General features: G+C 51.6%; 1 long non-coding RNA gene across 1 annotated transcript; it reads left to right on the top strand.

The window, feature by feature from the left end:
* Positions 1-3,322: 3,322 nt before the first annotated feature.
* Positions 3,323-15,377, top strand: LOC149853766 (uncharacterized). The gene is made up of 3 exons (XR_016438923.1): positions 3,323-3,585; positions 5,262-5,393; positions 14,371-15,377. It is a non-coding gene; the product is annotated as an uncharacterized LOC149853766 (long non-coding RNA).
* The last annotated feature ends 570 nt before the right edge of the window (positions 15,378-15,947 follow it).

Genomic DNA, 15,947 nt, shown 5'->3' with positions numbered 1-15,947 from the left:
CTAAGGTACCACTATGCCCTACTTCAAATGCCATCATGAGCCTTTGAAAACTTATTACAGTTAACTGTTTGTATTATGTGCTTTCTAGTGGCCAAAAGTGTATAAGGCCCTTTATAAAAAAACACATAAAAATAAAAAGATCAAAACTTTTGCCTGGTTTGCTTGGCAACAGGAGTTTTCCCATTGCCTTGAGTAATGCCAGGATTTCACCCCAGGTCTCTGCACTCAGAGAGCTTCCAAGCCGCTCGTCTGTACTTCAGAGTTGTCTCAGAGCACAGCAGGGTATACCCTACAAGCACGCTTGCTATCCCTGAATCACTGTTCCCGAAGAATTATCCCATCATGACTCCACATGGAGAGAAGCCCTAATCATCCTCAAATAAATAGCCTCATACATCATATTTCAGGGCTTCCTGGATTGGCTGGAAATCAGAAGTGGAAAAAAAGTAGAGTTGAACATGTGAGAGACTTAATAGGAAATCAGTGCGAGTCTGACATGGCTTTCACTCAACCCCACATTTCATTATTGTCTATTATTATTAGGACTATTATTATTAGTCCTACGGCAGTAAATTTGAGGCCAGCTGTTCAGAAAACTCTCCCTACTTTGGAGAGTTGACAACCTACAGGTGAAGGTTTTGGACACGCTGGGCAGGGAGGTCCCCCGTTCTCATAGGGAGGCCAAGGGTGTCATGCCCTTATGCCCCATTTATGCCTTTGAAAAATCTCCCATTAAATAGACAAAGTAAGCACTCTTATTCCCGTATTATAACTGGGGATGCTGAAGAATGGAGACGAAGAAATGTGCTGGGTCTCACAGAAGATGTTGGTGGTCATGGTGGGAACTGAACCTTAATCTCTGGAGTCAAAGACCTCCCTTCCTCTCCCAGCTCCACCATCATGCTCTTGGGCACGCCTTGCTGCCAAACGTGCCTTTTTGAAGCCGCTCTTTTGGAAAGAAGGCATTTCTTTCCCGTAGGGTTTCATTCGGAGATTCCCCACCGAGGCCAAGGCAGGCAAGTTTCCTTGGGCAGATGTGATATCTTTTATTAGACTGACTGAGTCGCTGGAAAAAAGTTCAACCAAGGGCTGCGCGCACGTGCGCGCACGTGCACGCACACCCTGAGCGAGCTTTTCCCCGCGCACTAACCAGCCTGAAGCTGAATATATCTATCTGCCTCCCTTTCCCGTCCTTCCATCCACGGTTTCGTAGTTGTATCCGCCCTGTTCCCTCGCTTTGGCTCCCCCAGAAAGATTAGCCAAAGGAGGAGCCTGGCAGTCCCGCCTGACTGGTTCCAACCAGAGCACACAAGGGCTCACGACGGTCCCCCACGGCTGGCGGCCACAAAGGGCTCCTCAGTATCTAAGGAGCCGGACGGCGGCTTGAGCCGCTTGCCGGCATGTGCGCTGCACCTTCCCCGCGGCGTCGCTTCCACCTTTCCTTGAAACACACTGAGCGCGGCGGTTCAGGGGGCTCGGGGCTTTTTATTTTTCCTCCCTTTTTCTTTCCCTCTCGAACTGGCGATGGATTTATTTCCTTAACAAAAAAGACAGAGAGTTTACAGTTCGGCTTTCACAAATGCATCTGATAGTTGTATAATCCCAGCAGGACAGGAAGATCCCACCCGCAGGGCCATTCTTTCCCCCCGCTCCCCACATCCCTAAATCCCCCCTCCCGCCCCCTCGCCACCGCCACCCCCTTTCCGCGGCCTCAGACAGTCCTCAAACAACAACTGTCTGCCGGCCTCGGCTAATCCCTCACAGGTGACCTCAAGGCAGCCGACGCCTCTTGCTAAACTCTCGCATACCACAGCCTGGCTTTAACCCTCCACGCGCTGCGGCCCGGCGAGGCTCCCCCCGCCCGCGCGGGCGCGAAGGCACCGGCGAGCGGGAGGTGGCATCCCCCAGGTCAAGGCTGGGAGTGACGTGGCGTTCTCTGAATCATCCCCTTCCACCGCTCCCGGTCAGAGGTTAAAAGCCTAATGTATTATTATAAAGCAAAGAGAAAAAGACTAGCATTCTTCCCTATAAATCTTCCTAACGACCTCAGCACATGTGGGAGCCAGACCAGGCCCAAACCTCCCCCATTGCTCCCGTACCCTCCGTGCTGTATTTACACGCTGTAACTAGGGACAGCTCCCTCGCCTGCCTGACACCGAGCGGCGCATTTGCTCGCAGGCATCTTTCCCTTCTTTGCCGGGCGGGCAGCATTGCTCTTGCCGTGGGGCTAGTGCTTGGGAAGGGGCTCCATGCTATTGCAGCTGCCGGCGTCCTTGCAAGGCAGCAGGTTTCCCTCGGGCACTCAGCTGGTCTCCCAGAGGGGCAGGAAGGGGAGATACTTTAGACCAGCGGGTCAATCTTTTTTGTACCAGGAGCCATTTGTGAACAGTGCCCCCCAGCCCCAGCCCCACAGTGTGCGAGGTGGGGTTGTGGGGCATTGCCCCAAGCCCCTGCCAGCCAGCAGAGGAAAGCCCGCATTTTCCACCTTTAAAAGAATCCATTTTTAAAGTTTTGATCCATTTATAAAGCATGTTCGCAACCCTGTTGTATATTCTTGCGGTCCACTTCTGCGTCCCGACCCACGGGTTGAGAAATGCTGCTTTAAGACCGATTCCAGCCGGCGCCAGTGAATCTGTAAGTTGAACGGAGCCGCTCCAGGATCCCTCCAAAGAGCAAAGCAATCCTGGTGAAGAGGGAGGAAACAAATAGGAGACACATCCAGAGAGCAGGCAGGCTGCCTTCAAGGGCAGGTTCCCAGGGAGCCCAGGTCGCGGGCTTCCTGCCGAGGCTGGGGAAATCCCACCGTACGTTGTCATCCTTCACTGGGAACCTGCCCACATTCAACCTCCCAGCTGTTGCGGATGATGTATGGACCAGCCGCTTCCTCCATCCTGAGCAGCTGGATTGTCCAGGCGCAGCCAGGTCGTGCTGACCTAAGAGCTGGCAGCCACCACCCATTTCTGCAGCCACCCCCTGTCGCTTGGCAGGTGTGGCGCATGGTAGGCGGTAGAGAAAGTCATCTGGGTGTACAGTCCGTGTGTGGAGTGGGTGAGCGGGGGCAGCAGGGTAGCGTGCCCCACAGAGAGCGTGGGTGTGTTTGCAGGGGAGATGCAATAGGAGACTGTCCCAGAGAGCGCGGAAGGGCGAGGATGCTGGGCACCACACCACAGCTCTCCGGCCTGTCCCTGGGAGAAGGGGGCACCGGCACAGGAAAGCGCAAGAGCTCTGCCCCGAAGTGCTGACGGTGTCACAACATTGCATCATTGCCTTCAAAAGCCGTCCCCGGGCATGGGGTAATCCCATACGGGCTCTCGGCCTCACCGCAACAAACAACGACCGGGAGCGTGGTGCTATCGATGGGGCCTGTGGCATTATGTTAATGGTCTGTCGTGGGGGGAAGCGGTGTTATTTTATGGGACGGGAGCAGGGCGTGGAGTCCCATCCGCGTAATTCCATTGCTGTTACGTTCCACCCGGCGCTTCGACTTGAGCAAGATGTCAGGAACCAAATTATTTCTAGTGCAAATAACCCTGGCTTCGGCAGGTACACGCAGATAAAACCGGACCGCTGGCTGTTTGATCAATGGTAAGTGTTTAATACCTGTGTGGAGATTTCTCTACAGCCCGACGACAGCTGCGGAGAACAAAGGCCTGGCTTTCCTTTCTTGCTTGCTTTTTTTTTTTTCTCTTGCTTTTTTTTTTAAAATGTTAGGAGCGATGCCAAAGTTTGGCAAGATCAAAGGGAAAACAGTGTCCAGAGATGATTCCAGACAATAAAAAGAAAAAGAAAATCACTGAAATAAATGAAAAGGTTGGGCTACTATGACCTGGCTGAGTCACAGGGTGCTACCGTGCAGTGTGCAAGCACTATGCCCCCTCGTGGTCACAGCCCGCCCAGTTGGCTGATTACGATGCGAGGGAGAGGGGGAGAAAAAGAAGGCGCTTCCTTAGACATGTCTAGGGAGCAGGGTGAGGATGGGTGCCCTGGGGATGGGCTGGCACGCGGTCCCTACAAGTACAGGGCGCTGCAGTGCTCCGTGGATAGGCAGTGATACCACGCAGCACTGCGTTCAGCGATAGATCATGGCTTTCGGTGAGATACTGCAAGGGACTGCACGGACGTAGCAGCGGGCTGGTCCTGGCAGGACTGTGCAGTTTGTATGTAGGGCATCACAACGCTGTGCTTGGGAGTGCCGTTTAATTGCAGGGCCTGGCAGTGTTTATTAGCAGGCTGTCCCTGGGAACACGGGAAGTTTTAGGGCATTGCAGCATGGTATTAACAGGCTGCCATAGTGCGACTGTGCAGCAAACAGCGCTGGAAGGAGATGAGAATCGCTGGCCAATATTCTGTATCACTTCCACGGCCCCACAGATGTGCGCAGCAGTTCCCAAGCAGAGTCCTGCCCCCAAAGATTTTGCTAAAACGACGGGACGAAGGGGAGATGGCCGCACAAAGGGAGGCCACGGGTTATTGGAGGGCGCATGGAGGGATGCCGGCAGCTGCCCTTGTTCCTAAAACAAGCCTGGAACTGGCACCCCCCAGTCGTACACAGATCCAACATTTCTTCTAACAGTCCCAATGCCTGGCTCAGTCTGAGTCGATGCCCCACCTTTGTAGGGGGCAGAGGTGTCATACAGCGAGATGATCTGTTTCAGGTAAGTGGTGGAACCAAGCCCGTGATCGTTTGCAGCCATATAATAATCACAGGGCTCTTTTCACAAGAGTTAATATGCTTTGAACCAATTATGTTCCTGCTGAGCTAAGACGCCTGCGTGCAATTTCAGCTGGATCAGAGAATTCTCCTTCCCTTCCTGTCCTAAATGATGACGCATGGGCATAGATCTGCCTGCACTTTACCCCAGACATGATGGTAGAGAGCAATAACTCCTATTCCGGTTTGAATAGTTTATAAAGTACTCTGCACAACTTCAAGATGCAAAGTGCTATGGCAATATCAGAGAGCAGCAACAGAATAGGATTCTAGCAGTCCGGGTCCAATTTCCATCTACATTCATTCACTTGATCATTGTCCTGAGCCTCAGATCGCTCAACGAACATGGCTGGTGAGTCCGACCAGAACCTGGGGGCTTCGGGGATTTTGGTGGGGTGGATTAAATGGGAAAAGGCAGGGATCGGTCCTATTTTTTCCGATGGTCAGGCTCGTGATAAAATCACGGGAGTTGGCAATACTGCTGTCATGCATCCCGTGAGCACAAACTCTTTATTGTTAAACTGAGTGTATGGAAATGGCTCTTTCACAGGGAAGCTCTGGGGCGCTATCTCCAAGAGCAGGGCTACATGCCAGTTTCTTGAAGAACCCCCTGAAAGTATCGTTGTGTGGAGATGTGATGGAGAAAGCGCAGTCTTTGGAGATGAACAGCCCAAGGAATGTGGTAAGTTCTCTTGAAACAGCCTTTCCACATGATGATGATTTATCATTTGCGTTGTGGTAGCCCCTGGGAGGTCCACTCATGAACCAAGGCCCCACCGTGCAAGGCGCTGTACAAACACAGAACAAAAAGCCAGCCCCTGGCCCCAAAAGGCTTACCCTCCAAGTAACATTTTCTTTGGTTCTCAATCAGCTGGTTTTGCATCCTCTACATTTTCCACTGCCTTTAAGCAAACCTGAAATCTCTAACCAAACACATGCCAATAAATCATGACCATTCTCCAGCTTTTGTATCGGAGCCAAGAGAAGCCACTGATTTATTAATATTTTGAAGGAAAACTATCCATGGGCCAAGGTTTGCTGGAAAGGAGTGCCGGGCCTGACTGGAAATAAAAAATATCACCCCTTCAAAATTCAATCTCCAGAGCTGATCCCAACTTTTAGTCGGGCCTTTGTCCGTAGAGTGGATCCACCCCAGAAACGGCAACAATGAGTATTATTATTTACAGTCCAGTTCTGCCGAGGGGCCACTATTAGGGATCCATAGTGCTGTGCCATGTCCAGACAGACTGAGGGAGACAGTCGCAGCCCTGAAAGCTTATAGTCTAAACAGACAAGACAGAGTGGAAAGGGAAGCAGAGACATCCCCGTGTACTGTATAGACGTACATCCCCGACTTCCATATATTTTATTATTCTCTGTAACAGATTACTGTCTGGAGGCCCCAATATCAAGGCCTCATTGTGGTAGACACAGCACATACACATGATAATATGCAGTCCTGGCTCCGCTGAGGTTATGAATTAAATAAACAAGGCAGGTGAAATGTGGGAAGAGGAGAACAAAGGCCCAGAGACGGGGCTTGATTGGGTTGGGGTCCTAGAGCAGGTCCGTGGCTGGGACTCCTCATGCTCACATCAGCATGCCCTCCATGAGCCCAGGATGCCTATTCACCCTTGAGGTGTTAGGGGAGCCCAAGAATGGGTCAGAAATATACTATTTAAGGGCGGGGAACATATTTCTAAGGTGTCTCTGAACCAGTGACAGTCAATCTAAATGCGGGGAGAGGCTGAAAACACATCCGGAGTGCCTCAGACCCACGTCTACTTCAAAGGTCTGGAGGCCTCAAAAGCCATTTTGTTGACCCCAGTGACAGTGCCAGGTCTGTAATGATGCCAGCTAAGTTTGGGGTGGCTTAGAGGGTTGGGCAAGCATTTCACCGGGCTCAATTCATCATAAAACTCATCCCCATCTCATTAAACATCTGGGCCAGACTCAGCTGGGGGAAAGCACTACCGGATCTACACCCGCTACCTTGTCTTCTACCAAAATCACAGCCTTGCCTGAGCTGAAAGGAGAGGAGCGATTCTTGTTGCCAATCCATCCAGCCTCCCTTTAATTCCCCTGCTTTAAATGCCCAGAGTGGTGTGAAAACGTCTCTCTCGCATTCTCTCACCTGGACATGCTGTGCCGATTCCTCCAAGAAGAAAGGCCGCCAAACAAACAAAACAGCGGGATTTGTCTGTGAACAAACTGTGAACTGCAACGGAGCGTCTTTCAACCCCCAAATCCATCTAAGCACCCAGGCCCAGCAAAAGATCGATAGCGCTGATCAAAAAAATGAATATTTGTTTCAAGGGCTCACAAGTTATTCCCAAGACGCTGCTTATTTGGTAACTTATTCTGTAAACATCCAGAGGCTGCTCACGCAGCTCGCACAAGGCATTTACTGTCTGATCATTGCTCTGCTTCTTAAAGTCTGCTCCCTGACGCTGCCATCCTGTGAGCATTTTCTTCTTTTCCTACATTTGGCTCAGGTTGAGGCAAGAAATGTGAAAAGGAACAAAAGTCTGGATGCTTTGTATGGGTCACAGATTGGTTTCCAGTCACTCGGTTTGGATGCCCAGTGCAACACTGTTGACCCCCAACACAAGAAAATCATGACTCAAGTCCCACGGAAAAGTGAGATTGGCTTAAAACTCAGGGGGCTTTACTTTTCTTTTAACCTTCTGGTTTTGGGGTCCTCACGTGTCATCTTCGCAGCTACAAGGAGAGGAAATATACCTTTTTGTATATAAAAAAGAAAGAAATCTGAGATTCTTGTATCATCGCATGCTTTCTGGAGCTTTAAGGAAAACACCGAATATCATGAGGGTTTCACGAAAAATTGCAAGAGATGGTAACGCAGTCTGAGTTATTTTGTTCTCGTAGTTCAGTGGAGCTGGGGACCTCAGACCGCACGTAGGGATGAATCCAAATAGCACAAACTTGTAACCGTGGAAGAGTCTGAAACCAAACTTCCCGAGAGATTCAGGGTACATTGTTACCCAAGCTTTGACTTCCATCGGGTGCTTAGCTGGATGGACAAAACCCAAACTGTTTCTGCAACAAAACCCAAATTGTATAGGCCTTAGATAATTCTGGGTTCAGGTGTATGAACAAAACCACCACGCTTTGGAGAAAAAATGTCCACATCCTGGGAATTTTTCCTTACAACCCCCTAGGAAACACTGTCTTGTTAGGCACAAAGCCTGTGATCCAGCACCCGTTTCAATTCAGAAAGAGTCATTCCCTCCGACTTCGGTAGGAATTGGCCTGTTTCCAGAACGAGGCTGGGTTTCTTGAGGGTAGGGAAGTTGCACATACCTCAGAGGACATCATTTGTCTGAACAGCACCTAACACATTGGGGCCTGGCTACAAGATTAGGGTCCTGGGGAGCTATTGCAATGCCAGTAATAAATAATAATCATTGATGAGCCTAGCCAGCTTCCATCTGAGATCCCAGTCAAATCTCAGAGTGAAATACGGTGGGTGAAATCAGGAGACCCGGAGGAACTACACAGAGCTGGTTTGGAAGTCAAATGTGCTGATCTTCAGGCAGAGCTGGGGCTGGAATACCAGCCTAGGCCCAAGTTCTCAAAGTTCAAGGCTTAGCCAAGGATTTGGTCCAGCTCGTTATACCTGCGAATGCCAGCAATGCATGGTGGATCACATCCAAATCTTTGCATGCTATCGAGTTGCTCCAGAAGTGGGATCCATGGCTTGGCATCTCATCCGTCTCTCTTTGCTGCTGCTTGGTTCCAGTTGGGGATTTGCTTCAGTTGATTTATGACAACGGTTCGCTCCCTAATGCGAATGCAGTAGGGTCTAATAACTAAGGCACTAGATGCAGAGTTAGTGCCATGTGCCATGTCCAAACAGACTGAGGGAGACAGTCGCAGCCCTGTCTGAGTTCAAGTCCTAACACTCAGCTGCAGCGTGGTGTCCAGTAAAGATCCATGCCTCAGTTTCCCACGTGGGGAGGACGGCTACTGATACTGCCCCACTTTTGTCAAGTGCTGCTCGGGAGCTTCCCGTTACTTCACCCCAGGCGCTGCGCTCCAGTTGGATTTCAGGTTCTGCGCACGACTTTCCTGTTGCCCCCCGCTCAGATTTGCCCACATAAGCACGTATCTGAGCGCATCTCTGCGCAATGAGTGATGACTGACATCGAGGGCAAATGGCATACTGTCATCTAAGCCTGGTACTCAATCCCGCTGCTATCAATGCCTCTGTTTAGTCGATCTTGAAAGCGAACTGAATCCCCAGCTCCGGCTGACAGGCTGGTAGACATTAATAATTACGTACTATTTAAGGCTGATTGAAAATGAAGAGGTGGAGGTGTTGGGATAGATGTGGCACTACCAGACGGATTGTGATTAGATTAGCACAGTTCCATTTGACGGGGCTGGAGCCACGCTTTAATCAGGTATTTTGAAAGCTTCACTCCACACACGCGCACCGCGCACAAACACACGCTGCCTCCCCCTGTGCCTGCTGGTGCAACATGTGTTAGTTTTGATCCCCACCGTTACCAGCGTCTCATTTGAAATGTGTTGTGTTTACAGTCTGTGCCTTCAAGGATTCCTACCCTCAGCCTCTCCTGTCCTTGTTTGTACAAAGCCTCCTACAATCCCTGAGCTGGGCCTGTTAGTCACTGCCACCGTATAAACAATAAATACGAACAGTCATCCATACAGACACGAAACATGTCACGTAAGTAATGAGTGCTACTGGCCAAAGATGGGCCCCCGCTGTAAAACTCAAATCCAGAACTGGATCCGATGCGCCGGAGTCTTTGGGTTTCGGGTTCATTTTTGATGATGATCTCGGGCCGGATTCCGACTTGGCCGACGCCTGTATCGGATTGACGTAACTAGGGGAGCTCCTGCTAAATCGGAACCCGGAGGAGAGTGCAGATGCGTCGGCGTTCAGCAACTTTGCAGCGCTTGCTATATATAACAGGCTACTTGCTCATATCACTAGCTAGTGGCCTGCAGCCAGCTCTGGGGTGGGAAGTAGCAGCTGGTTAACAGTGCCACACAACAGCTTAGGGTGGGATAGCAAAATAGGAGATTACTGCAAATGAGCTGATTGGCAGTACCTGTTTATGTGGATGCTCTATCCTGCAACGAGAAGGCGAACAGGAGGCGCTTACCTCTGTATAAAACAACTGCCAAATTGCACCCATTTAGCTTCCATTTACTGTGGGATAGAGTGGACAGAGGAAATGGTTACTGCAGATCAGCTCCACGTGTGATAACCCCCCCACACACACACTCACCCCCCTTTTAACTCAGTACAACTGCATGGTCTGTCCAGACGCTCGGCGAAGTTTGCGAAGCACAGCAGGATGAAAGGCAGATTAAGTGTAAGCTGCTATTAGACTGTCCAATATATTTTAATGTGTGTGCACTCTTCTCCACAATCAAAACCACATTACGTCTCCATGTGGATAGCTTTTCCTGTGTTGACTGGTTTCCAATACAGATGTGAATTCTGAGCAAGGTTCCCCTCTCTGGAGCTTTAAGAGGATAAAGTATCATCTCCGTGAGCAAAAGCAAGAGTCTCGCTGGAACACAGGGACTGCTGTTTGAGACCTGATCAGCGGCCCATCTAATGTAATGTCTCATCTCCCGCGCTGGCTTTATCTCACTCACCTGAGGAAGGTGCGAAAGACTTCCTAATGGACACTTATGGAATAAGCCACCCATCAGGAAAGTTTCTCCCTAATCCTAAGTAGACAGTGGCTGACATATGCCCTGAAGCATGAGAATTGATATCTCTTGCAGCTTCTTAGCCTATTTAATGGAGCCTCAGAGACTCTTCTCATCCATATATCTTCTGATGCTTTTTTGAATCCTGCTACAGTCTCAGCTCTGGGGAGATCTTGTTGCAGTGAGTTCCACAGGTCAAACGCCGACTCCGACCCTCAGGAGCACAAGCATCACGCAACTGCTGGAGAAGGAGCTCTGAGCCCTTAGGTTAGGACCCGACTTCAGATGCTGCTCCAGGCTTCCCTAGGGTCCAGCTGCGTTTGGACACAGTATTCCAGCTCCAAAGTTTGGACCAGGCTGAGATCCCAGGTGTCCTCAAAGCTAAGGGAGCATCGGGGGCGAGTGCTCCAATTCATGCCCCTCTCTAATCACTTTAGAGCAACTTTTGCAGACTACTTCTGGCCAAAAGGCATTAGAAGATTCCCCCTCTTTCCCTTGGACCCGCACCCTACACGGGCACCAAGGTCAACCCAAATTTGTAGGAAGGTTCTGGGTAGTTTAATGCCAGCTCTGTTGCTCCATTAGCCACATCCTGATTTTGGCTGGGGACAGAAGCAAAAGTACCAACATCCAGGTAAGATCTCCACCCTGGGCAGAAGCCAGGTGGCTGCATGCATCTCCTCCACTGAATCTGCTGTTCGTGTGAGACATCTAGCCATGTGGCTGCAGGCTCGGGATGTTCAGAATAGCTCCAGACTGTATCTGGGCCTTTGCACACTTATCTGAGTGTGACTTGTGAGACTCTCCCATCATCTCTAATGATTGCTGGTTGACTAGGGGAGGGGGAGCCAAACACAAAATAACTTTGGGGATGTTCAGATTCCCAACCCCAATCGAAATAACCTCCTTCTCCAAAACTAGAACCTCTGGGTTCTACGGATTGAAAACAGCTGGATTGGTCCCATTTCAGTCTGGATTGATCCAATCCAGACTGAAACAGCCTGCGCGGAATCGACTACACTATCAAAGGTGTTCATGGGGAGCCCGGGGTGGAGCTCAGATGATAGGAAGTGAAGATGAAAATCCAACCAACTACAGTTACAGTGAACTGCACAATGATTCCCTGTCACCCTGGGGCTTTAAGTGTGCAAACGCCCCTTTGTGCAATGGCTCATGTGTACACAGGCAGCCTTCCAGGGTGATGTGAGTTTTAAGTCATCCACAGTTGCTCAAATTCCCGTGTGACCTGCAGAGGGAAGTCCACTGTGTCACACAGCTCTGCGGGAAGAGATAGCCCCTTCCCATGGGACAGGTGAAGGCACAAGGGGCCATGACTGCAAGGAAACGAGAGCTGGCAGTAGGAAACACAATCAGAGCAGCGCCTGACAAAGCTGCGGGTCCCCAGTGGGGTTACGAAGGCCCCTGGGCTGAGTTGCGGGACTCAGGAAGGTCAGATCTCCAGGACTGACCAAGAACGGGAGAAGGATCTCGAGGAAGGAGGGCTTGGAGGGGTTGGGCTGGAAGGAAGAGCCGGCTGGGTCAGGAGGAACCATGAGTTGAACCTGTTGGGTCCAGGAACTAGCGAAGTCTGACTCCAGCTCTGAAAGGACATTTACACCCTGTGCAAATCCATCACTAAGCTCTCACCCCACCTCCAGGCAAACAGTCAGGGCAGCTTGATCCTGGAGGCTGCTGAAACCTGCTGCACCTTGCAATGCAGAGCTCCCCGCCGCCAACCCCGCTTCCACCCCCAGCCGCCTCTCAGCCGGCTCCATGCCTCTCCTCCGACTCAGACGAGCTCCCTGCCACAGCCTGGAAGTGGGCCCAGGCGCGCGGCTGAGAGCTGCTGGAAGCAGCAGGCCCCGCCGCTTACTCCTGTTTACAGAAATGGGAATTTGCATGATGAAAATAACCTGGGACAGATTTTGATTTTACTGCCCTTGGCAGCCGGCTTGGAAAAAACCAGTGCATAGTCAATTACTGGAATTTTTAAACACAAATAATATTTTATGTGATCAGCAGGCTGGCGTGGGGCCTGGGCATCGCGCTCCAACGGCACTTATGAAAGGAACAAGCCATCGATTGTGCTGCCGCACACAGGAGCCTGTGGGCAGGTGCAGCTTTTGTTGACCTTAACACACGGCTCTCTCCGCTCACTTAACCCGTGAGGTATAGGCTGGAGATTTGCAGGGTCCCGCACTTGTTTTCCACTGTGCCCAAACTGGCTGTAAATCCATCTTCCCCCTTACAGAAGCCCAGGGAGACACGGTTTCCCTGTAGGCACCTATGAGGCCAGGAAGGAGAGACGTGAGGCCAGGAAGCAGAAGCACCGCACGAGGTAGACTGAACATCTCCAGAGCTGCCGCAGCGAGTTGGAGCCGCCCGTTCTGTCGCTTGCCTTTTCCAACGGCGCTCGGACACCCCCCTCGCAAGGCATGGGTTAATGAACAGCAGCCGCATCCGCTTCCCCCAATCCCTTCCACCCCTGGCAGGAGCCCCAAGCCAACAGCCGGGGGACCTCGTTCCCTGAAATACTAAACTCTGGAAAGCAGGTTTCCGGGAACGACCTGCTAGTGCCAAAGGACCGGCAACATGGCACAGGAGCCAGCGGCCCGGCAGCCTTGGGTGCTGGTGAAGCGCACGGCTGGGATCAAGGGAGTTGGCTGCTGGGCTGTAGATGCTGCGGTGATGGTCATAGTGTACAAACCCAGGGACGTACACTAGTTGCGATAATGTGGCTTCTATCCCTACAGTAAAATGTAGGCAGGTAGGTGGACAGATAGGTGCGGAGCTAGACGGCAGAACAATATGAATTACTTAAGCTCAAGCGCCTTTAAAATAAAAGCAGTGGACAGTGACAGGGCTTTGCATTTTCAAGAGTGCTGCCAGCTTCCTCCAGCCCTCCTTGGCTCACTGGACAAAGTCCTGCCCCAAGTGCTCCCTTGGCCAACGCTAACGATGATGTTGCATTCGTTGCCTCTGCTTCTGCCGTTGAGCGGGACAGATAAAACTCTGCAGCCAGCAGCCAGGGGGTTAAGTCCCCCAGCCGCACAGAAGGGGTTAATCCCCCACAGCACACGCGGTGGGTTTTACACACGCCAGGCGACGGGCACAGATGTGGCTCCATGCGGGCGCTTTGCAGAGTGGCCACCTCCAACTTCAAACGGCTTCTTTTAAAAGAAATTAATAAAAAATTTCCACCAGCTTTGGGCAGAATGTGGTTGAAATAAAACTGCTATTGTGGCTCCGGGACCAAAGGGAAAGAAAATTCCGTCCCGGCTTCAAGATCTTTAGCACCTGGATAGAATTTCACTTATTTCAGCTGCCTGCATGAAGGTTTGATAGCTACTTCCCCGTGATTTAGGGCTGGATCCAAAGCCGACCTAAGTAAATGGGGCTCTTTCCATTTCTTTGGCTCCAGATTCAACATTGCTGTGCTAACTCAAAACCACCCACTGCTTTTCATGGGCACATGTGCGACATGGTATGAGGAACACACCCCAGCAGCTTTTTGGGGGCATGCGCTGTTTTGGCACGAGCCATCGCAAACCCCTTTCCCCAAGAGCTCTTCCAGTGGCGTCGTTCAGTGGCAATGTCCCCTCGATCGTCTTCCCTGATGTGAACAACTTCCACCATGAATACCTACATGCCGAGAGAAACCACGGGCAGGTTTTCTCCCGCTGGTCCTTGCATCCCCTGCTCTCGCAGGAAGTCCATGCTGTCATTTGTTTCCTGCTCAAAGGAGGAGGCGATGTCACTGGCATGTGATGCAGGGACTGAATTAGTGTGGCCTCCGTCCAGTGGTTTTTAGCTGTTTGCTTTCCGCTGGTGGAGGCAAAAGCTGTTTAAAATCCAAAGGCAGCTCTTGCTATGGGAAATGGTGTAAAGACGGGGATGCTTTTCTTTCTGAGAATGGACTTTAATACTCCAACACTGTTCTGTAGGAGGCTGGGACCGGGACTCACCTGGGTGCACCTTCTCCTCCAAGTTGTCAGCGGAAGACTGGGCTACATTCATCGACTTGCTGGCTGCTTCTACTTATTGAAGAGCCCTCATCCCCGTTTGTCAGCCTTGCGTCTGTACGAAACGCTTGTGCGCTGTTAAAGATCTGCTGTGCTTCACACCACATTTCTTTAGTGGACCAAGTGGACCTTTGCTCTTCCAAGAGAGCAACTTTGGACCCCAGCTCCTGTTGTAACCCAGCCCTCAGTGGCGGCTAGTGACATGTGAACTAGGTAGGCAAACACCACCGTGAAGGAGCTGGGTTGGAGCCAAAAGCCACCGCTGCTGTCTCACTCCAGAAGGGCCGGGGAGACCTTTCCACTCGCACATCCTGAGGAGACTCCACTGCAGGTGTGAGAGCTTTGGGGTTAAGGTCCGAACCTCGCTCACTTAGCTGGGCCCTGGGCTGGCGGGGTTAAATGGGGGGAGTTTATAACCCAGTGATGGACTTCTGTAAACTTGGAACAAACTTTGCCAGACAGAAAAATATTTCCCAATATATGAACATGGTGCATTTGGTGGGCCTACACGGTGCAAGCCTGTGCAATGTGCGTGGCGGTGTGTAAGTACTGCAGGCATATGGCCACGTGTATACATTTATGTACAGCGTGTGCTGTGTATTTTATGTATATGTCTATCTGTGCTACGGGCTCACGCATACCTTTGCAACACGTTTTACTATCTCGCCTCCCCATCTATGGGCTGTGTGCGTGGCACAGTACACGCGTGTGCACTTGTGCGGGGGTGGGTCCCACGCGGGCACGGCTGCAAAGGCCCTCGGTGCCTGTGCGTGCGTGCGTGCGATGCGCGTGTGCCTGTATATGTAAACACAGCCTCAGCAAGAGTGCTTGCAGCCCCCGAACTTGGCATTCCCCACGCCGCTCGGCTGCAAGGTTAAATAAATATCTGACTGCGAGTCGAGGAAATGAGTCAAAACCATTGAGAAAGAAGAAACCCAGATCTCCGGAGAGACGAACACCATGCGCAGCCTGTCCCGATAGTGAGTGCACGCTCCTGGCCGGGCTCCTTCCCCTGGGCCCCCTCAACCTGGTTCTTCTCAAGCAGCCACGGGCTCCAGGAGCCAAGCGGCCCAGTCGAGAAGCTGCCAGGCCACACCTGGAGGGAAGCCGTCGCTGTGCTCCGGCTGCCTCCAGGACCCCTTCATAGTGGCTCCGTGGCCCTCGTGCCGCCCTGCCCCGGGTTGCTGTGCAGATTGCTGGAACGTGTCGCGGCCAAGGGAGTTCCCTGCTTTACCTGGGAAATCCCAGAGCCGGGAAAATGAAAGCAGGTGATGACAACTGCCTCCGCCTCTGACAACCGAACAGGAAGCGGGTGAGCAGCTACTTGAATGGCATCCAGGGAATGAGGCTGTGCTCCCAAAGGGCTAAAAAAAGGCACAGAATAAAGACGCAACGCCCACCAAGAGATCCCCACGGGGCGAGAAATGCGACTCCCTGCTCCCCACCCAGCCCCCAACACAAACGCCCTTCGGGAGGTCGGAGCTAAATGCAGCTGGCGT

This window comes from Crocodylus siamensis, chromosome 13 (genome assembly GCF_052110815.1).
Source record: "Crocodylus siamensis isolate JL-2025a chromosome 13, ASM5211081v1, whole genome shotgun sequence".
Taxonomy (NCBI): Eukaryota; Metazoa; Chordata; order Crocodylia; family Crocodylidae; genus Crocodylus; species Crocodylus siamensis.
This window is presented reverse-complemented; position numbering and strand designations above follow the sequence as displayed.